This window comes from Anas acuta, chromosome 15 (assembly GCF_963932015.1).
Source record: "Anas acuta chromosome 15, bAnaAcu1.1, whole genome shotgun sequence".
Lineage (NCBI taxonomy): Eukaryota > Metazoa > Chordata > Aves > Anseriformes > Anatidae > Anas > Anas acuta.
In genome coordinates, this window is record NC_088993.1 from 18,705,984 (window position 1) to 18,726,131 (window position 20,148).

General features: G+C 48.5%; 4 long non-coding RNA genes across 8 annotated transcripts; all 4 read left to right on the forward strand.

Moving 5' to 3' along the window:
* Nucleotides 1-5,088: 5,088 nt before the first annotated feature.
* LOC137865048 (uncharacterized) lies at nucleotides 5,089-6,739 on the forward strand. Its single transcript, XR_011101732.1, has 3 exons — nucleotides 5,089-6,017; nucleotides 6,474-6,534; nucleotides 6,690-6,739. It is a non-coding gene; the product is annotated as an uncharacterized lncRNA (long non-coding RNA).
* A 129-nt stretch (nucleotides 6,740-6,868) lies between these two features.
* Nucleotides 6,869-7,766, forward strand: LOC137864840 (uncharacterized). The gene is made up of 3 exons (XR_011101644.1): nucleotides 6,869-6,947; nucleotides 7,486-7,539; nucleotides 7,640-7,766. It is a non-coding gene; the product is annotated as an uncharacterized lncRNA (long non-coding RNA).
* Nucleotides 7,767-11,317: 3,551 nt separating this feature from the next.
* On the forward strand, nucleotides 11,318-12,449 carry LOC137864603 (uncharacterized). The gene is made up of 3 exons (XR_011101569.1): nucleotides 11,318-11,394; nucleotides 11,820-11,930; nucleotides 12,386-12,449. It is a non-coding gene; the product is annotated as an uncharacterized lncRNA (long non-coding RNA).
* Nucleotides 12,450-13,233: 784 nt separating this feature from the next.
* On the forward strand, nucleotides 13,234-19,872 carry LOC137865031 (uncharacterized). Of its 5 annotated transcripts, none has more exons than XR_011101725.1 (8): nucleotides 13,234-14,783; nucleotides 15,252-15,345; nucleotides 16,024-16,115; nucleotides 17,556-17,665; nucleotides 18,118-18,178; nucleotides 18,339-18,577; nucleotides 19,131-19,184; nucleotides 19,259-19,872. It is a non-coding gene; the product is annotated as an uncharacterized lncRNA (long non-coding RNA). The 5 variants fall into 5 exon arrangements; XR_011101726.1 differs by lacking the exons at nucleotides 13,234-14,783; nucleotides 15,252-15,345 and adding exons at nucleotides 15,036-15,218; nucleotides 15,375-15,449; XR_011101724.1 differs by lacking the exon at nucleotides 13,234-14,783 and having other exon boundaries at nucleotides 15,036-15,449.
* The last annotated feature ends 276 nt before the right edge of the window (nucleotides 19,873-20,148 follow it).

Consider the following 20,148-nt stretch of genomic DNA (forward strand, 5'->3'; position numbering starts at 1 on the left):
GAGCTGGGAAGAGAGAGGTATTGCAGCAGGTACGCTGTGGCTGTGAGGTGCCTCAGAGTGTGTGTTTCTCTTGTCTCTGCAGGTGCTTTGTGCAGTTGTGGAGAGGGAAGGGAAATCTTCATGTCACGAAGCTCTGCGGGAAGGTGAGTGGTGTCAGCCATGTCATCCCTTATCCGAAGCGAAGGGAAGACGCTCAGGTGTTTCCCTGTGAGGGTCTGAGTTGAGGCTGTTTGGGATAGAGGAGCAGTGTGGCAGGTGGGTGCTTGCAAGCACAGTGGTCATTGTATCCTTTTGTGTTCCCAGGTGGCGTGGGTGATGCTGGCCGCTCCTTTCAAGCTTGGACCTAATTTTCAGGTACAGAGGCAAATGGCCTGCTGTTTTGAAAGGATAAAACTAAAGATGGGGTGCCTTTTGTTGTTGAGGGATGGGTGCTACTGCTGGCAGCTGAATGTTTATCTTCTGCCTGTGTTTTGCCTTTCATTAGGCTGAAATGCAGTGTGTAGTGCGCAGTGCAGGACGTCTCAACCCGAGCTGCCTCTGCAGTGACTCTGGTGCGTAATGAGCAGAGGTAGCTGTTATTTTTGGGGTGCGGTTGTCACTGCAGTTATTTTCCTACATCCAGTAGAGTAAAATTCCAGTTTGCCTTTTAGAGGTGCTATAAGTGGGTGAAGAGAACAAATGGAAGCTTCTGCCATGTGGAGCAGGCAGGCGGCTGAGGTACAGGAGGGGATGAGAGTATGTGATTTTTTCCCGGGGGTGGAATGGAATTGATTTTGTTGGCGTATAATCTGTTCTGCTCCTAGATTTTTCTTTCTATTTAAAAAAAAAAAAAAAGTTTGAGCTAATTCCAGTTAAGAAAGTTCCAGTTACTTGCTGGGTCGTATTGTCCTTTTAATATTCAAACCTGCAGCAAAAGCATGGGGATTGTTGCTTCTAGAAACACCCCAGTTCTCTTGTTTGTGCTCTGCATGCTGTTGAGCTAAGGCAGATTTAAAAAAAAGAAATAAAGGAAACGCACACAAAAACCAACAACAACAAAAAACACCATTGGCTGACTTGTTGTGATTGCAACGAACATTTAATCCCTTTGTTTTCTCAGGTGGTGTGGATGATACTGGCTGGACTGTTGGATCTTGGATTCGGAGAGGAACAGGTGAGCAGAACCGTATGTTGCATCAGCAGTAGTCAGCATTGTGGAGAAGGTGGGCATCATGGCCGGCGTGCTAGTGAATGCTGTTACTCTGTTTTTGCAGCTGATGATGAGCCTTCAATTGACTAAGATGACAATCGGTGCCTGTGCATTTCCTGAGGTGGAAGGAATTTACCATCCAACAACCTGAGAGCTAAGTTGGGGGGCACCTGGTATTTGCATATCTGGGGTGGCTAATGGGAGCTGGGAGCCAGAGCAGCATGGAGGCAGCTGGCTGAATAGACTTGGTGCCACTGTGAAGGTGGTTGAGGCTGGGTCACGTTCTGGGTGCTTGTGGCTGGGTCACCAGGCTAACAGGAGCAGCGGGATTATTTTGTAGCTTGAGTGCGTGCGCCATGCAGGACAATTTCCTTCTGTTCGTCTGTCCTGTTTGCTTCTGCAGTGTCTGTTCTGTGCTTCTCGGGTCTTGATATCCTCCTGGCTTTTTACACCGGACTGACCAGACAGGCGACTTGGTAGCTGTGCAGAAGGGCCTCAATGCTTGTTTTGTCATCATGGCTCTGATCAAGCAGCGACTGCAAGACAAGAAGTGCTCGAAAGTGCAGATCTGTTTCAGGTCTTGTGCATCATATTCGGTTTGAGATCGCGTCTGTTTCCATCCTCACTCTTGCAGAAGTCATCTGGGCCGCATCAGGAGCTCTTGCTTGGGAACTGATTTCCTGAGAGTTGTCTTAGGGGGTTTTCACTCTCCATCCTTCTGGTCTCTTGTCTTGAAGGCAGGCTTTTTAGGCCTCCATCATCCCAGTTCTGGCAGTTGCTTCCAGTCGCGTGTCGTGACATTGGAGTCTCTCGTAGGGTCTGGTGCAGAGCACCTGTTCTGACTTGCTGTTGCCCTAGGGCTTTCCTCAGGGGGTCACTTTTTCTTGTGCCTTGTGTTGTGTGTTTTGTTTGTAGTGTTTGTGGCGTGCCTGTGTGTGTGTTTGGTCCGGAGCTGTCCTGCCTGGCAGTTAGTGATTAATGTGGCAGGGCATGGGTGTACTAATACATTGTTTGTACTGTGTTGGGAAAGACATCCGGTCTGCCTCTGGGCACGTACTGAGGGGCAGCTGGCACAATCATGTCTGGTGGTTGGCAGTTGGGGATTTGGGAGAGTATATCTGCTTGTGAGCAGCTGTTTGCATAGTGCTTGAACGGTGTGCTTGAGGAGGTCTGTTGAATCTTGAAAGCTTACAGATATGGGGTTTTGAAATGTTTATTTTTATTTCTTTCCTGTCCCCAGTAGAGTGTAAACCCTAGGAGGAACCTGTCACGGGAAAGAGCTCCTTCTGGAACTGTTCAGCACTTGGTAGGCAACTTTCGTTTAATTTGTTTAAGGTGAAACACAGTGTACAACACGGGACTTGACCATAGCTGCTTTTGGCAAGGTGAGCGATGAGCAGATGTAGCTGGTACTTTAGGGGTGTAGTTGTCACTGCAGTTAGTTAACTGCACAAAATACAGTAAAAATCCTGATTATATTTCAGAGTTGTTGTAGCTGGCCTAAGAGAGCAGATGGAAGCATCTGCCTCGAGGGGAGGTGAGGGGGGCAGATGTAAGGCAGCAGATGAGAGTATCTCTCCCTCTGTGCTGTGGCTTTGGATGCTGCTTCAGCCTATGCTTTTGTTTCTCTTTTGCAGGTGTCTCGCACAGGCTGAGTGGGGCCAAGCTGCACTCTGAAGAGCAGCACGAGAAGGGCGGGCTGGTTGTGAGCTGGATTGGAGCAGAACTGCCAAGTAGCACGAGGTGAGTGCGAAGGGTATCCGTCTTGCTTTGCAGGTGCCATGGCAGGCTCTCCACAGAAGCGGTTGAGGATTTGAGAAGAGGTTGCAGATGATCAAGGAGCGACACGTGCACGGATGGCTTGAAAACGGTATGGCTGCTTTCTCTTCTGTTTATCAGGTGTCACTGGCGACGTGGGCTGTGATGTTAGTCTTTAGAATCGGAACAAAGCAGGTGCTGAAATGCTTTGTTTTTTTTGTGTTGGGCTTGCACCTTGGTGAGTGTAGGGATGGGTTTTAAGTGGGTGCAGCGGAGGGCCTGAACCCCAGTGTCCTGTAGTGTGTTTTGACCCATCAGCATAGCCTTTTGGTTCTCAGGTAGCCTACTGAAGTAAGTGATTTTTCCTGCGAGTGGAATGGAATTGTTTTTTTTTCCATGTAATTTGTTCTCCTCCTAGATTTTTCTTTTTATGTAAATAAAATATTGAGCTAATTCCAGAGGGGAAAAAAAATCAGTTTACTTTCTTAATCAGTTTGTCCTTTTAATATTCAAAGCTGCAGGAACAGCATGGAGATTTTTGTTTCTAGAAACACCCTAGCTCTCCTGTCTTCACTCTGCATGCAGTTGAGCTAAGCCATATAAATGAATAAAGAAACCACAGCTACTGCTCGTTTCTGATTTTTTTTTTTTTTGTGCTTTCCCCCTTGCACTTTCCCAGGTGATTGGCTTCAGGGTCCAGGTGAGACCTAGTGGTAACTGAGTTGCAGGTATGCCATCAGAGAGCTCCTTCTGCCTGGAGTGCACTTTTGGGTAAGCATTTGGTTTTATTTCAGTTGGTTGTAGGGTTCTTTAGGTGGGTCAGAGTCTATGGACTGATGCGTTCTGAAGTAGAAACCGGTACGCATATCTTTTTGAATTGGTAACTGGTAGGATCTGTCACTGTAAAGCAATCTAGTAGTAGTATGTGCCTGTATTGCACGCAGCTCTTCCTCAGGTGAGTAGTTGTTATGGCAGTTTTACGGATAGTATGGTGATGTTACTTTGTGTGTTTGCTTTGTGGTTCTGGTTCCCTTCTGATTTTTGCAGAATTACGGGGCTTTTTGTGATTCTTTGCCTGTATGTCAAATATTATCAAAGTTACAACCTTGCTGTTAAAGTGATGGAGCAGGGTTTAGTTGAAATGTATCATGGAAGCTCCCTGTGTGAGCATGTGTCTGAAAATGGCAGCAGTGGGCACGTAAGGGGTAGTCTGTTTCAAGTTTAGGGACAATTTGTTATATTTCTGGAGGTTTTGCCTGTGGGTTTTCTGTCTGTCGAGTGTTCAGACCTTGCAGCCTTTTAGTCTTGATGTCCTTGAATTGACATATTAGAAGTATGTTTATTAGGTGATTCCAGATAGTTGTTTTTGGGAAACAGTGGGGTAATGTCTCTTGACCGCATAAGTGCAGTAGTGCCTGGAGAGTGAGCAGGCTCACCTTCTTCCTCTCTGCAGAATAAGTCCGCCCGGGCCCATTTCGGCGCGGCGCCGCCCGGGCCCATTTCGGCGCGGCGCCGCCCGGGCCCATTTCGGCGCGGCGCCGCCCGGGCCCATTTCGGCGCGGCGCCGCCCGGGCCCATTTCGGCGCGGCGCCGCCCGGGCCCATTTCGGCGCGGCGCCGCCCGGGCCCATTTCGGCGCGGCGCCGCCCGGGCCCATTTCGGCGCGGCGCCGCCCGGGCCCATTTCGGCGCGGCGCCGCCCGGGCCCATTTCGGCGCGGCGCCGCCCGGGCCCATTTCGGCGCGGCGCCGCCCGGGCCCATTTCGGCGCGGCGCCGCCCGGGCCCATTTCGGCGCGGCGCCGCCCGGGCCCATTTCGGCGCGGCGCCGCCCGGGCCCATTTCGGCGCGGCGCCGCCCGGGCCCATTTCGGCGCGGCGCCGCCCGGGCCCATTTCGGCGCGGCGCCGCCCGGGCCCATTTCGGCGCGGCGCCGCCCGGGCCCATTTCGGCGCGGCGCCGCCCGGGCCCATTTCGGCGCGGCGCCGCCCGGGCCCATTTCGGCGCGGCGCCGCCCGGGCCCATTTCGGCGCGGCGCCGCCCGGGCCCATTTCGGCGCGGCGCCGCCCGGGCCCATTTCGGCGCGGCGCCGCCCGGGCCCATTTCGGCGCGGCGCCGCCCGGGCCCATTTCGGCGCGGCGCCGCCCGGGCCCATTTCGGCGCGGCGCCGCCCGGGCCCATTTCGGCGCGGCGCCGCCCGGGCCCATTTCGGCGCGGCGCCGCCCGGGCCCATTTGTCATGTGGAGCTACAGAGCAGGTGAGGTAAAGGAGCTGGGAACAGAGAGGTATTGCACAATGATATGTTGCCTTAGTAGTAGTGAACGTTGTGCAGGAGGTGGTTATTAGGGCTGGCATTCTGATGAATGCTGGCTCTCTGTGTTTACAGATGGGGGTGAGTCTGTTTAAACTAATTCCAGTTCAAAAAGTTTCAGTTACTAGCTTGGTGATATTTTCAGTTCAATATTGATATCTGCAGAGAAAGTAAAAGGGGAGTTTTGCTTCTAGAATCACTGCAGATATCTTGCCTGCTCTTTGCATGCTTTTGAGATAAAGCTGATTTTAAAAAAGAAAGAAAAAAAAAAAACACTTGCTTCTCTTGCTCCCTTCCTGCTCTCTTGTGCTTTGTCCCTCATCTTCCCCAGGTGATTTGGTTTGGGTGCTGGGCGGGGACAAAAGGTATATGAGCCCCAGGCACGACATCAGAGAGCTCCTTCTGCCTGGGCTGCTCTTTGGGGTCAGTGCTTTGTGTTTCCTTCAGTCAGTTGCAAGGTTCCCTAGGCAGGCTGCAGTTTGTGGAGTTCTGTATTTCTAAGTGCTTGGAATTCTAGATTTCTAAGTGCTTGAAATAGAGGGATATTTAGTAGAGGCTGCTGTCTCACTGTTTTTTGGGATGGTCACATATGCTCCTGTTTTTGCACCATATTTTAATCTCTACACGTATAAAAACACTTGTTTTAGTCTCCTGGAGAGTTTCAGCAGCTTGATTACATGCTACATGTGGCTTGACAGCGTAGATGCAGCATTGCCAAGAGACTGAGCAGGGTTGTATCAGAGTCACCTTTTCATCTGCAAGGGGTAAGTCTGTGATTACCCCTGCCGGGGCTGCTGTGTGTGCATGTCTTTTTGGCATTTGTGGAGCTCAGTTGTTTTTTTTGTGTGTATGTGCATGTTCTAAGTTTATTTTTTTTTTTTGAGGGGTGAATAGTGTGTGTGCTGAGCGTGGTTGCCAGGTGGATGTGGGGAGCTGCTCAGGACTGGTAGGTTTGGTTTCTAGGAGTGTGCAGCATCCTTCCTGTGCGATGCGACTGATTGTTGGGTGGGAACGTTCCAGCTCATATGTCTTAAGCAATGTAGCTTGTGTAGTGGTGTGTTGTGTGGCCTGCGCAGAGTTTGCTGTGGCGCTGTGAGTGTAGAATCTCAGTTAGAGCTGGTGAGCAGCTGAAGTACCGGAGCTGGGAAGAGAGAGGTATTGCAGCAGGTACGCTGTGGCTGTGAGGTGCCTCAGAGTGTGCTTTTCCCTTGTCTCTGCAGGTGCTTGGTTCAGTTGTGGAGAGGGAAGGGAAATCGTCATGTCAGGAAGCTCTGAGGGAAGGTGAGTGGTGTCAGCCTGGTCATCCCTTATCTGAAGCGAAGACGCTCAGGTGTTTCCCTGTGAGGTTCTGAGGTGAGGCTGTTTGGGATAGAGGAGCAGTGTGGCAGGCGGGTTCTTGCAAGCACAGTTGTCATTGTATGCTTTTGTGTTCCCAGGTGGCGTGGGTGATGCTGGCCGCTCCTTTCAAGCTTGGACCTAATTTGCAAGTACAGAGGCAAGTGGCCTGCTGTTTTGAAAGGATAAAAGTAAAGCTGGGGTCGCTTATGTTTTTGAGGGTTGGGTGCTACTGCTGGCAGCTGAATGTTTATCTTCTGCCTGTGTTTTTCTTTTGTTCAGGGTGAAACGCAGTGTGCAGTGCAGGACCTCTCGACCCAAGCTGCCTCTGCAGTGACTCTGGTGCGTGATGAGCAGAGGTAACTGTTGTTTTACGGGCGCGATTGTCACTGCAGTTATTTTCCTACATCCAATAGAGTAAAATTCCAGTTTGCCTTTTAGAGGTTCTAAAAGTGGGTGAAGAGAACAGATGAAAGCATCTGCCATGGGGGGCAGGGAAGCGGCTGAGGGACAGGAGGGGATGAGAGTATGTGATTTTTTTCCCGGGGGTGGAATGGAATTGATTTTGTTGGTGTATAATCTGTTCTGCTCCTAGATTTTTCTTTCAGTGTAAATAAAATTTTAAGTTAATTCCATTTGAAGAAGTTCCAGTTACTTGCTGGGTCGTGTTGTCCTTTCAATGTTAAAAGCTGCAGCAAAAGCATGGGGATTGTTGCTTCTAGATACACCGCCAATTTTCTTGTCTGCAGTCTGCGTGCAGTTGAGCAAAAGCAGATTTCAAAAAAAAAAACGAAAAAAAAAACATGAAACACACAGAAAAAAACAATAATAAAAAAAACAAACCACCATTGGGTCACTTCTGAACGCAACGATCATTTGATCCCTTTGTTTTCCCAGGTGGTGTGGATGATACTGGCTGCACTGTTGGAGCTTGGATTCGGAGAGGAAGAGGTGAGCAGAACCGTATGTTGCATCAGTAGTAGTCAGCATTGTGGAGCAGGTGGGCATCATGGCCGGCGTGCTAGTGAATGCTGTTACTCTGTTTTTGCAGCTGATGATGAGCCTGGCAATTGACTAAGATGGCAATCGGTGCCTGTGCATTTCTTGAGGCGGAGGGACTTTACCATCCAACAACCTGAGAGCTAAGTTGTGGGGCACCTGGTATTTGCATATCTGGGGTGGCTAATGGGAGCTGGGAGCCAGAGCAGCATGGAGCGTGCTGGCTGAATAGACTTGGTGCCACTGTGAGGGGTGGTTCAGGCTGGGTCACGTTCTGGGTGCTTGTGGCTGGGTCACCAGGCTAATAGAAGCAGCGGGATTATTTTGTAGCATGAGTGCGTGTGCCAGGCAGGACAGTTTCCTTCAGTTTGTCTGTCCTGTAGTGTTGCTTCTCCATTGTGTGTTGTGAATTATGGTCTCCTTGGGTCTTGATATTCTCCTAACTTTTTACACAGGACTGACTAGACAGGCGACTTGGTAGCTGTGCAGAAGGGCCTCAATGCTTGTTTTGTCATCATGGCTCTGATCCGAGCACTTTTTGTCTTGCAGTCGCTGCTTAAAGTGCAGATAAGTTTCAGGTCTTGTGATCTCAAGCTGAATATGATGCACATCTGTTTCCATCCTCACTCTTGCAGAAGTCATCTGGGCCGTATCAGGAGCTCTTGCTTGGGAATTGATTTCCTGAGAGTTGTCTTAGGGGGTTTTCAGTCCCCATCCTTCTGGTCTCTTGTCTTGAAGGCAGGCTTTTTAGGCCTCCATCATCCCAGTTCTGGCAGTTGCTTCCAGTCGCGTGTCGTGACATTTGAGTCTCTGGTAGGGTCTGGTGCAGAGCACCTGTTCTGACTTGCTGGTGCCGTAGGGCTTTCCTTTTGGGGGTCACTTTTTCTTGTGCCTTGTGTTGTGTGTTTTGTTTGTAGTGTTTGTGGCGTGCCCGTGTGTGTATGTGTTTGGTCTGGAGCTGTCCTGCCTGGCAGTTAGTGATTAATGTGGCAGTGCATGGGTGTACTAATACATTGTTTGTACTGTGTTGGCAAAGACATCCGGTCTGCCTCTGGGCACGTACTGAGGGGCAGCTGGCACAGTCATCTCTGGTGGTTGGCAGATGTGGATTTGGGAGAGTATATCTGCTTGTGAGCAGCTGTTTGTATAGTGCTTGAACGGTGTGCTTGAGGAGGTCTGTTGAATCTTGAAAGCTTACAGATACGGGGTTTTGAAACTTTTATTTTTTATTACTATTCTGTCCCCAGTAGAGTGTAAACCCTAGGAGGAACCTGTCACGGAAAGAGCTCCTTCTGGAACTGTTCATCAGTTGGTAGGCAACTCGGTGACTGTCTTGATCTACTTCTGAGGTGCTGAGGTATTGGGGCTTCTGTTTTGAAATGATAATATTGTAAATGGGGTCCCTTTGTGTTGTTGAGGGATGGGTGCTAATGCTGGCAGGTGAATGACTATCTTGTGACTGTTTTCATTTGTTTAAGGTGAAACACAGTGTACAACACGGGACTTGACCACAGCTGCTTTTGGCAAGGTGAGCGATGAACAGATGTAGCAGGTACTTTAGGGGTGCAGTTGTCACTGCAGTTAGTTAACTGCACAAAATACAGTAAAAATCCTGTTTATATTTCAGGGGTGTTGTAGCTGGCCTAAGAGAGCAGATGGAAGCATATGCCTCGAGGGGAGGTGAGGGGGCAGATGTAAGGGAGCAGATGAGAGTAACTGTCCCAGCTGTGCTGTGGCTTTGGATGCTGCTTCAGCCTGTGCTTTTCTTTTTGTTTCACTTTTGTCTCACACAGGCTGAGTGGGGCCAAGCTGCACTCTGAAGAGCAGCACGAGAAGGGCGGGCTGGTTGTGAGCTGGATTGGAGCAGAACTGCCAAGTAGCACGAGGTGATTGCGAAGGGTATCCATCTTGCTTTGCAGGTGCCATGGCAGGCTCTCCACAGAAGAGGCTGAGGATTTGAGAAGAGGTTGCAGCTCATCAAGGAGCGACACGTGCAGGGATGGCTTAAAAATGGTATGGCTGCTTTCTCTTCTGTTTATCAGGTGTCCCAGGCAACGTGGGCTGTGATGTTAGTTCCTGAGAACTGGAACAAAGCAGGTGCTGATAATGGTCTTCTTTGGTAGGCAAAGAGCTGCCCGAAGCCCCGTCCTGTGTAACGTGAGCATGCCTCTCTGAGTATGAAGCTTGCTTTCCAGTAGTTCCCAAAACTGTGTTGAAGCTGAAATGCTGCGTCTGTTTTTTTGTGTTGGGGTTGCACCTTGGTGAGTGCAGGGATGGGTTTTAAGTGGGTGCAGAGGAGGGCCTGGCCCCAGTGTTCTGTAGTGTGTTTTGACCCACCAGCATAGCCTTTTGATTCTCAGATATCCTACTGAAGTGATTTTTTCCTGTGAGTGGAATGAAATTGAATTATTTTTTGGCGTGTAATCAGTTCTGCTCCTAGATTGTTCTTTCTGTGTAAATGAAAGATCGAGGTAATTCCAGATGGAAAAAGAAATCGGTTGCTTACTTGAATGTATTGTCCTTTCAATATTCAAAGCTGCAGCAAAAGCATGGGGATTTTTGTTTCTAGAAACACCCCAGTTCTCCTGTCTGCACTCTGCATGCTGTTGAGCTAAGCCTTATAAAAGCAAATAAACCACAGCTGCTGCTCCACCTCTTTCTACTTTCATGTGCTTTCCCCCTGCACTTTCCCAGGTGATTGGCTTCAGGGTCCAGGTGGGACCTAGTGGTAACTGAGTTGCAGGTATGCCATCAGAGAGCTCCTTCTGCCTGGGCCGCACTTTTGGGTAAGCGTTTGGTTTTATTTCAGTTGTTTGGAGGGTTCTTTAGGTGGGTCAGAGTCTATGGACTGATGCGTTTCCTAGTAGAAACGGGTACGCGTGTCTTTTTGAGGTGGCAACTGGTGGGATCTGTCATTGTAAAGCAATCTATTAGTAGGTGCTTGTATTGCACGTAGCTCTTCCTCAGGTGAGTAGTTGTTATGGCATTTTTACGGATAGTATGGTGATGTTACTTTGTGTGTTTGCTTTGTGGTTCTGGTTCCCTTCTGATTTTTGCAGAATTACGGGGCTTTCTGTGATTCTTTGCCTGTATGTCAAATATTATCATAGTCAAAACCTTGGTGGCAAAGTGATGGAGCAGGGTTTAGGAGAAGTGTATCATGGAAGCTCCCTGTGTGAGCATGTGTCTGAAAATGGCAGCAGTGGGCATGTAAGGGGTAGTCTGTTTCAAGTTTAGGGACAGCTTGTTATATTTGTGGTGCTTTTGCCTGTGTGTTTTCTGTCTGTCGAGTGGTAGACCTTGCAGCCTTTTAGACTTTGTCCTTGAATTTACATAGTAGAAGTACGTTTATGAGGGGTTGCGAGGTACATTGTTTTTGGGAAACCGTGGGGTTTGGTTCCTTGACCACATAAGTGCAGCAGTGCCTAGAGAGTGAGCAGGCTCACCTTCTTCTTCTCTGCAGAATAAGTCCGCCCGGGCCCCTTTCGGCGCAGCGCTGCCCGGGCGCATTTCTCAGGTAAATGTAGTGAGCAGATGAGGTAAAGAAGCTGGGAACAGAGAGGTGTTGCATCAGTAGTAGTAAGCGTTGTGGAGGAGGTGGGTGTCAGGGCTGGCATGCTTGTGAGTTCTGGTTCTCTGTTTTTGCAAGTGATGATGAACCTGTTTGACGTAATTCCATTTGAAAAAGTTCCAGTTACTTGAATGGTTGTGCTGTCCTTTCAATGTTAAAAGCTGCAGCAAAAGCATGGGGATTGTTGCTTCTAGAAACAACACAGGTCACCTGTCTGCTCTCTGCATGGTTTTCAGGTAAAGCAGATCTTAAAATAAAATAAAATAATAATAATAATAAAAAAATAAAAACCAGCTGCTGCTGCTGCTCCTTTCTTTCTACTTCCTTGTGCTTTGCCCCTCCCCTTTTCCAGGTGATTGGGTTTGGGTGCTGGGCGGGGCCGAATGCTATATGAGCCCCAGGCATGCTATCAGAGAGCTCCTTCTGCCTGGGCTGCTCCTTGGGGTAAGTGCTTTGTTTTTCCTTCAGTCAGTTGCAGGGTTCTCTAGGCAGACTGGAGTTTATAGATTTCTAGAATTTTTAAGTGCTTGGAATTCACTTAATAGAGGGATGTTTAGTAGAGGTTTGTGGCTTATTGTTTTCTAGGATGGTGGGGTACTCCTCTGTTTTTGAGCTGCACTTTAATCTCTAGATGTATAAACCCACTCGTTTTATTCTGCAGAGGACTAAAACCAGCTTGATTGCATGGTACCTGTGGCTTGAGAGCGTAGATGCAGCATTACCAAGAGACTGAGCAGGGTTGTATCAGAGTCACCTTTTTTATCTGCAAGGGGTAAGTCTGTGATTACCCCTGCCGGGGCTGCTGTGTGTGCATGTCTTTTTGGCATTTGTGGAGCTCGGTTGTTTCTTTTTTTTGTGTGTGTATGTGTATGTTCTAACTTCTTGTTTTTTTTGAGGGGTGAATAGTGTGTGTGCTGAGCGTGGTTGCCAGGTGGATGTGGGGAGCTTCTCAGGACTGGTAGGTTTGGTTTCTAGGAGTGTGCGGCATCCTTCCTGTGCGATGCGACTGATTGTTGGGTAGGAACATTCCAGCTCATATGTCTTAAGCAATGTAGCTTGTGTAGTGTGTGTTGTGTGGCCTGCGCAGAGTTTGCTGTGGTGCTGTGAGTGAAGAATCTCAGAGCTGGTGAGCAGCTGAAGTACCGGAGCTGGGAAGAGAGAGGTATTGCAGCAGGTACGCTGTGGCTGTGAGGTGCCTCAGAGTGTGCTTTTCCCTTGTCTCTGCAGGTGCTTGGTTCAGTTGTGGAGAGGGAAGGGAAATCATCATGTCACGAAGCTCTGAGGGAAGGTGAGTGGTGTCAGCCTGGTCATCCCTTATCTGAAGCGAAGACGCTCAGGTGTTTCCCTGTGAGGTTCCGAGGTGAGGCTGTTTGGGATAGAGGAGCAGCGTAGCAGGTGGGTGCTTGCAAGCACAGTGGTCATTTTGTCCTTTTATGTTCCCAGGTGGCGTGGGTGATGCTGGCCGCTCCTTTCAAGCTTGGACCTAATTTGCAGGTCCAGAGGCAAGTGGCCTGCTGTTTTGAAAGGATAAAAGTAAAGCTGGGGTCGCTTATGTTTTTGAGGGTTGGGTGCTACTGCTGGCAGCTGAATGTTTATCTTCTTCCTGCCTTTCTCCTTTGTTCAGGCTGCAATGCAGTGTGCAGTGCAGGATGTGTCAACCAGCTGCCTCTGCAGTGACTCTGGTACGTGATGAGCAGAGGTAACTGTTGTTTTTGGGGTGCGGTTGTCACTGCAGTTATTTTCCTACATCCAATAGAGTAAAATTCCAGTTTGCCTTTTAGAGGTGCTGTAAGTGGGTGAAGAGAACAGATGGAAGCATCTGCCACGTGGGGCAGGCAAGCGGCTGAGGGACAGGAGGGGATGAGAGTATGTGATTTTTTTCCCGGGGGTGGAATGGAATTGATTTTGTTGGTGTATAATCTGTTCTGCTCCTAGATTTTTCTTTCAATGTGAATAAAAGTTTGAGCTAATTCCAGTTAAGAAAGTTCCAGTTACTTGCTGGGTCGTGTTGTCCTTTCAATGTTAAAAGCTGCAGCAAAAGCATGGGGATTATTGCTTCTAGAAACACCCCAGTTTTCTTGTCTGCAGTCTGCATGCTGTTGAGCAAAAGCAGATTTGAAAAAAAAAAAAAAAAGAAACAGGAAACACACAAAAAACAATAAGAAAAAAAAACCACCATTGGGTCACTTCTGAACGCAATGATCATTTAATCCCTTTGTTTTCCCAGGTGGTGTGGATGATACTGGCTGCACTGTTGGACCTTGGACTCGGAGAGGAAGAGGTGAGCAGAACCGTATGTTGCATCAGCGGTAGTCAGCATTGTGGAGCAGGTGGGCATCATGGCTGGCGTGCTAGTGAATGCTGTTACTCTGTTTTTTGCAGCTGATGATGAGCCTTCAATTGGCTAAGATGACAATCGGTGCCTGTGCATTTCTTGAGGCGGAGGGACTTTACCATGCAGCAACCTAAGAGCTAAGTTGTGGGGCACCTGGTATTTGCATATCTGGGGTGGCTAATGGGAGCTGGGAGCCAGAGCAGCATGGAGTGTGCTGGCTGAATAGACTTGGTGCCACTGTGAGGGTGGTTCAAGCTGCTTGTGGCTGGGTCACCAGGCTAATAGAAGCAGCGGGATTATTTTGTAGCATGAGTGCGTGTGCCAGGCAGGACAGTTTCCTTCAGTTTGTCTGTCTTGTAGTGTTGCTTCTGCAGTGTCTGTTCTGTGCTTCTTGGGTCTTGATATCCTCATGGCTTTTTACACCGGACTGACCAGACAGGCGACTTGGTAGCTGTGCTGAAGGGCCTCAATGCTTGTTTTGTCATCATGGCTCTGATCAAGCAGCGACTTCAAGACAAGAAGTGCTCGAAAGTGCAGATCTGTTTCAGGTCTTGTGCATCATATTCGGTTTGAGATCACGTCTGTTTCCATCCTCACTCTTGCAGAAGTCATCTGGGCCGCATCAGGAGCTCTTGCTTGGGAATTGATTTCCTAAGTGTCTTCTTAGGGGGTTTTCAGCCCCCATCCTTCTTGTCTCTTGTCTTGAAGGCAGGCTTTTTAGGCCTCCACCATCCCAGTTCTGGCAGTTGCTTCCAGTCGCGTGTCGTGACATTTGAGTCTCTCCTAGGGTCTGGTGCAGAGCACCTGTATCTGACTTGCTGTTGCCCTAGGGCTTTCCTTTTGGGGGTCACTTTTTCTTGTGCCTTGCGTTGTGTGTTTTGTTTGTAGTGTTTGTGGCGTGCCTGTGTGTGTACGTGTTTGGTCCGGAGCTGTCCTGCCTGGCAGTTAGTGATTAACGTGGTAGTGCATGGGTGTACTAATACATTGTCTGGACTGTTTTGGCAAAGACATCCGGTCTGCCTCTGGGCACGTACTGAAGGACAGCTGGCACAGTCATCTCTGTAGTGTTAGGCAGATGTGTGGGGGGGAGATTTGAGCTGCTTGTGAGCAGCTTCTCACATAGTGTTTGAACAGTGTGCTTGAGGAGGTCTGTTGAATCTTGAAAGCTTACAGATAATGGGGTTTTGCTTTTTTTTTTTTTTCTTATTTCTTTCCTGTCCCCATTAGAGTGTAAACCCTAGGAGGAACCTGTCACAGGAAAGAGCTCCTTCTGGAACTGTTCAACCCTTGGTAGGCAACTTATGTTTAATTTGTTTAAGGTGAAACAGAGTGTACAACACGGGACTTGACCACAGCTGCTTTTGGCAAGGTGAGCGATGAACAGATGTAGCAGGTACTTTAGGGGTGCAGTTGTCACTGCAGTTAGTTAACTGCACAAAGTACAGTAAAAATCCTGTTTATATTTCAGAGGTGTATTATAGCTGGCATAAGAGAGCAGATGGAAGCATCTGCCTCGAGGGCAGGTGAGGGGGCCGAGGTAAGGGAGCAGATGAGAGTAACTGTCCTAGCTGTGCTGTGGCTTTGGATGCTGCTTCAGCCTATGCTTTTTTGTTTCACATTTGTCTCACACAGGCTCAGAGGGGCCAAGCTGTACTCTGAAGAGCAGCACGAGAAGGGCGGGCTGGTTGTGAGCTGGATTGGAGCAGAACAGCCAAGTAGCACGAGGTGACTGTGAAGGGTATCCATCTTGCTTTGCAGGTGCCCTGGCAGGCTCTCCACAGAAGCGGTTGAGGATTTGAGAAGAGGTTGCAGCTCATCAAGGAGCGACACGTGCAGGGATGGCTTGAAAATGGTATGGCTGCTTTCTCTTCTGTTTATCAGGTGTCCCAGGCAATGTGGGCTGTGATGTTATTTCTTGAGAATCGGAACAAAGCAGGTGCTGATGGCGGTTTTTTGGTAAGCAAAGTGGTGCCCGAAGCCCTGTCCTGTGTAGCCTGAGCACGCCTCGCTGAGAATGAAGCTTGCTTTCCAGCAGTTCCCAAAGCTGTTGAATCTGAAATGCTGTGTCTGTTTTTTTTGTGTTGGGGTTGCACCTTGGTGAGTGTAGGGATGGGTTTTAAGTGGGTGCAGCGGAGGGCCTGGCCCCAGTGTCCTGTAGCGTGTTTTGACCCATCAACATAGCCATTTAGTTCTCAGGTATCCTACTGAAGTGATTTTTTCCTGTGAGTGGAATGGAATAGAATTATTTTTTGGTGTGTAATCTGTTCTACTCCTAGATTGTTCTTTCTATGTAAATGAAAGATCGAGGTAATTCCAGATGGAAAAAGAAATCAATTGCTTGCTTAGTTGTATTGTCCTTTTAATATTCAAAGCTACAGCAAAAGCATGGGGATTTTTGTTCCTAGAAACACCCTAGCTCTCCTGTCTGCACTCTGTATGCTGTTGAGCTAAGCCTTATAAAGAAGTAAATAAACCACAGCTGTTGCTCCTTCTTTTTGTTTTTTGTGCTTTCCCCCTTGCACTTTCCCAGGTGATTGGCTTCAGGGTCCAGGTGAGACCTAGTGGTAACTGAGTTGCAGGTGTGCCATCAGAGAGCTCCTTCTGCCTGGGCTGCACTTTTGGGTAAGGGCTTTGTTTTTCCTTCAGTTGTTTGGAGGGTTCTTTAGGTGGGTCAGAGTCTATGGACTGATGCATTTTGATGTAGAAACTGGTACTCCTATCTTTTTGAGTTGGTAACTGGTAGGATCTGTCACTGTAAAGCAATCTAGTAGTAGGTGCCTGTATTGCACACAGCTCTTCCTCAGGTGAGTAGTTATAATGGCAGTTTTACGGATAGTATGGTGATGTTACTTTGTGTGTTTGCTTTGTGGTTCTGGGTCCCTTCTGAGTTTTGCAGAATTACGGGGCTTTCTGTGATTCTTTGCCTGTATGTCAAATATTATCAAAGTCAAAACCTTGTTGTTAAAGAGATGGAGCAGGGTTTAGTTGAAATGTATCATGGAAGCTCCCTGTGTGAGCATGTGTCTGAAAATGGCAGCAGTGGGCATGTAAGGGGTAGTCTGTTTCAAGTTTAGGGACAGGTTGTTATATTTCTGGAGCTTTTGCCTGTGTGTTTTCTGTCTGTCGAGTCTTTAGACCAGAAAGCCTTCTAGACTTTATGTCCTTGAATTGACATATTAGAAGTACTTTTATGAGGGGTTGCCAGGTACGTTGTTTTTGGGAAACTGTGGGGTATGGTTCCTTGAGTGCATAAGTGCAGTAGTGCCAAGAGAGTGAGCAGGGCCACCTTCTTCATCTCTGTAGAATGAGTCCGTTCGGGCACACTTCTCAGGTAAATGTAGTGAGCAGATGAGGGAAAGGAGCTGGGAACAGAGAGGTATTTCACAGTAGCATGTTGCATCAGTAGTAGTAAGCGTTGCGGAGGAGGTGGGTGTCAGTGCTGGCGTGCTAGTGAATGCTGGTTCTCTGTTTTTGCAAGTGATGATGAACCTGTTTGACGTAATTCCATTTGAAAGAGTTCCTGTTACTGGCCTAGTCGTGTTGTTTTTTCAATGTTAAAAGCTGCAGTAAAAGCATGGGGATTGTTGCTTCTAGAAACACCACAGGTCACCTGTCTGCTCTCTGCATGTTTTCCCAGTAAAGCAGAACTTAAAAAAAAAAAAAAAAATAAAAAAATAAAATAAGATAAAAAGCAGTTGCTTCTGTTCCTGCTTTCTTTCTACTTCCTTGTGCTTTGCCCCTCCCCTTTCCCAGGTGATTGGGTTTGGGTGCTGGGCAGGGCTGAATGGTATATGAGCCCCAGGCATGCTATCAGAGAGCTCCTTCTGCCTGGGCTGCTCCTTGGGGTAAGTGCTTTGTTTTTCCTTCAGTCAGTTGCAGGGTTCTCTAGGCAGACTGGAGTTTATAGATTTCTAGAATTTTTAAGTGCTTGGAATTTACTTAATAGAGGAATGTTTAGTAGAGGTTTGTGGCTTATTGTTTTTTAGGATGGTGCGATACTGCTCTGTTTTTGAGCTGCACTTTAATCTCTAGATGTATAAACCCACTCGTTTTATTCTGCAGAGGACTAAAACCAGCTTGATTACCGGCTACATGTGGCTTGACAGTGTAGATGCAGCATTGCCAAGAGACTGAGCAGGGTTGTATCATAGTCACCTTTTCATCTGCAAAGGGTAAGTCTGTGATTACCCCTGCCAGGGCTGCTGTGTGCGCATGTCTTTTTGGCATTTGTGGAGCTCGGTTGTTTTTTTTTTTTGTGTGTAAGTTCTAAGTTTATTTTTTTTTTTGATGGGTGAATAGTGTGTGTGCTGAGCGTGGTTGGCAGGAGGAAGCGGGGAGCTGCTCAGGACTGGTAGGTTTGGTTTCTAGGAGTGTGCAGCATCCTTCCTGTGCGATGCGACTGATTGTTGGGCTGGAATGTACCAGCCCGTGTGTGCTGGGCAATGTAGCTTGTGTAGTGTGTGTTGTGTGGTCTAGGCAGAGTTTGCTGTGGCGCTGTGAGCGTAGAATCTGAGTTAGAGCTGGTGAGCAGCTGAAGTACCGGAGCTGGGAAGAGAGAGGTCTTGCAGCAGGTACGCTGTGGCTGTGAGGTGCTTTAGAGTGTGCTTTTCTCTTGCCTCTGCAGGTGCTTTGTGCAGTTGTGGAGAGGGAAGGGAAATCGTCATGTCAGGAAGCTCTGAGGGAAGGTGAGTGGTGTCAGCCTGGTCATCCCTTATCTGAAGCGAAGGGAAGACGCTCAGGTGTTTCCCTCAGAGGGTCCGGGGTGAGACTGTTTGGGATAGAGGAGCAGTGTAGCAGGTGGGTGCTTGCAAGCACAGTGGTCATTTTGTCCTTTTATGTTCCCAGGTGGCGTGGGTGATGCTGGCCGCTCCTTTCAAGCTTGGACCTAATTTGCAGGTCCAGAGGCAAGTGGCCTGCTGTTTTGAAAGGATAAAAGTAAAGCTGGGGTCGCTTATGTTTTTGAGGGATGGGTGCTACTGCTGGCAGCTGAATGTTTATCTTCTTCCTGCCTTTCTCCTTTGTTCAGGCTGCAATGCAGTGTGCAGTGCAGGATGTGTCAACCAGCTGCCTCTGCAGTGACTCTGGTACGTGATGAGCAGAGGTAACTGTTGTTTTTGGGGTGCGGTTGTCACTGCAGTTATTTTCCTACATCCAGTAGAGTAAAATTCCAGTTTGCCTTTTAGAGGTGCTATAAGTGGGTGAAGAGAACAGATGGAAGCATCTGCCACGTGGGGCAGGCAAGCGGCTGAGGGACAGGAGGGGATGAGAGTATGTGATTTTTTTTCCCGGGGGTGGAATGGAATTGATTTTGTTGGTGTATAATCTGTTCTGCACCTAGATTGTTCTTTCAATGTGAATAAAAGTTTGAGCTAATTCCAGTTAAGAAAGTTCCAGTTACTTGCTGGGTCGTGTTGTCCTTTCAATGTTAAAAGCTGCAGCAAAAGCATGGGGATTATTGCTTCTAGAAACACCCCAGTTCTCTTGTCTGCATGCTGTTGAGCTAAAGCAGACTAAAAAATAAATACAGGAAACACACACACACACACACACACACACACACAAAAACAGTAACAAAAAAACCAACACCATTGGCTGACTTGTGAATGCAACGATCATTTAATCCCTTTGTTTTCCCAGGTGGAGTGGATGATACTGGCTGCACTGTTGGAGCTTGGATTCGGAGAGGAAGAGGTGAGCAGAACTGTATGTTGCATCAGCGGTAGTCAGCATTGTGGAGAAGGTGGGCATCATGGCCGGCGTGCTAGTGAATGCTGGTACTCTGTTTCTTGCAGCTGATGATGAGCCTGGCAATTGACTAAGATGACAATCGGTGCCTGTGCATTTCTTGAGGCGGAGGGACTTTACCATGCAGCAACCTGAGAGCTAAGTTGTGGGGCACCTGGTATTTGCATATCTGGGGTGGCTAATGGGAGCTGGGAGCCAGAGCAGCATGGAGCGTGCTGGCTGAATAGACTTGGTGCCACTGTGAGGGTGGTTCAGGCTGCTTGTGGCTGGGTCACCAGGCTAATAGAAGAGGCAGGATTATTTTGTAGCGTGAGTGCGTGCGCCAGGCAGGACAGTTTCCTTCTGTTGGTCTGTCCTGTAGTGTTGCTTCTGCAGTGTCTGTTCTGTGCTTCTTGGGTCTTGATATCCTCATGACTTTTGACTCTGGACTGACCAGACAGGCGACTCGGTGGCTGTGCTGAAGGGCCTCAATGCTTGTTTTGTCATCATGGCTCTGATCCGAGAACTTCTTGTCTTGCAGTCGCTGCTTGAAGTGCAGATCTGTTTCAGGTCTTGTGCATCGTATTCGGTTTGAGATCGCGTCTGTTTCCATCCTCACTCTTGCAGAAGTCGTCTGGGCCGCATCAGGAGCTCTTGCTTGGGAATTGATTTCCTAAGTGTCTTCTTAGGGGGTTTTCACTCCCCATCCTTCTGGTCTCTTGTCTTGAAGGCAGGCTTTTTAGGCCTCCATCATCCCAGTTCTGGCAGTTGCTTCCAGTCGCGTGTCGTGACATTTGAGTCTCTGGTAGGGTCTGGTGCAGAGCACCTGTTCTGACTTGCTGTTGCCGTAGGGCTTTCTTTTTGGGGGTCACTTTTTCTTGCGCCATGTGTTGTGTGTTTTGTTTGTAGTGTTTGTGGCGTGCCTGTGTGT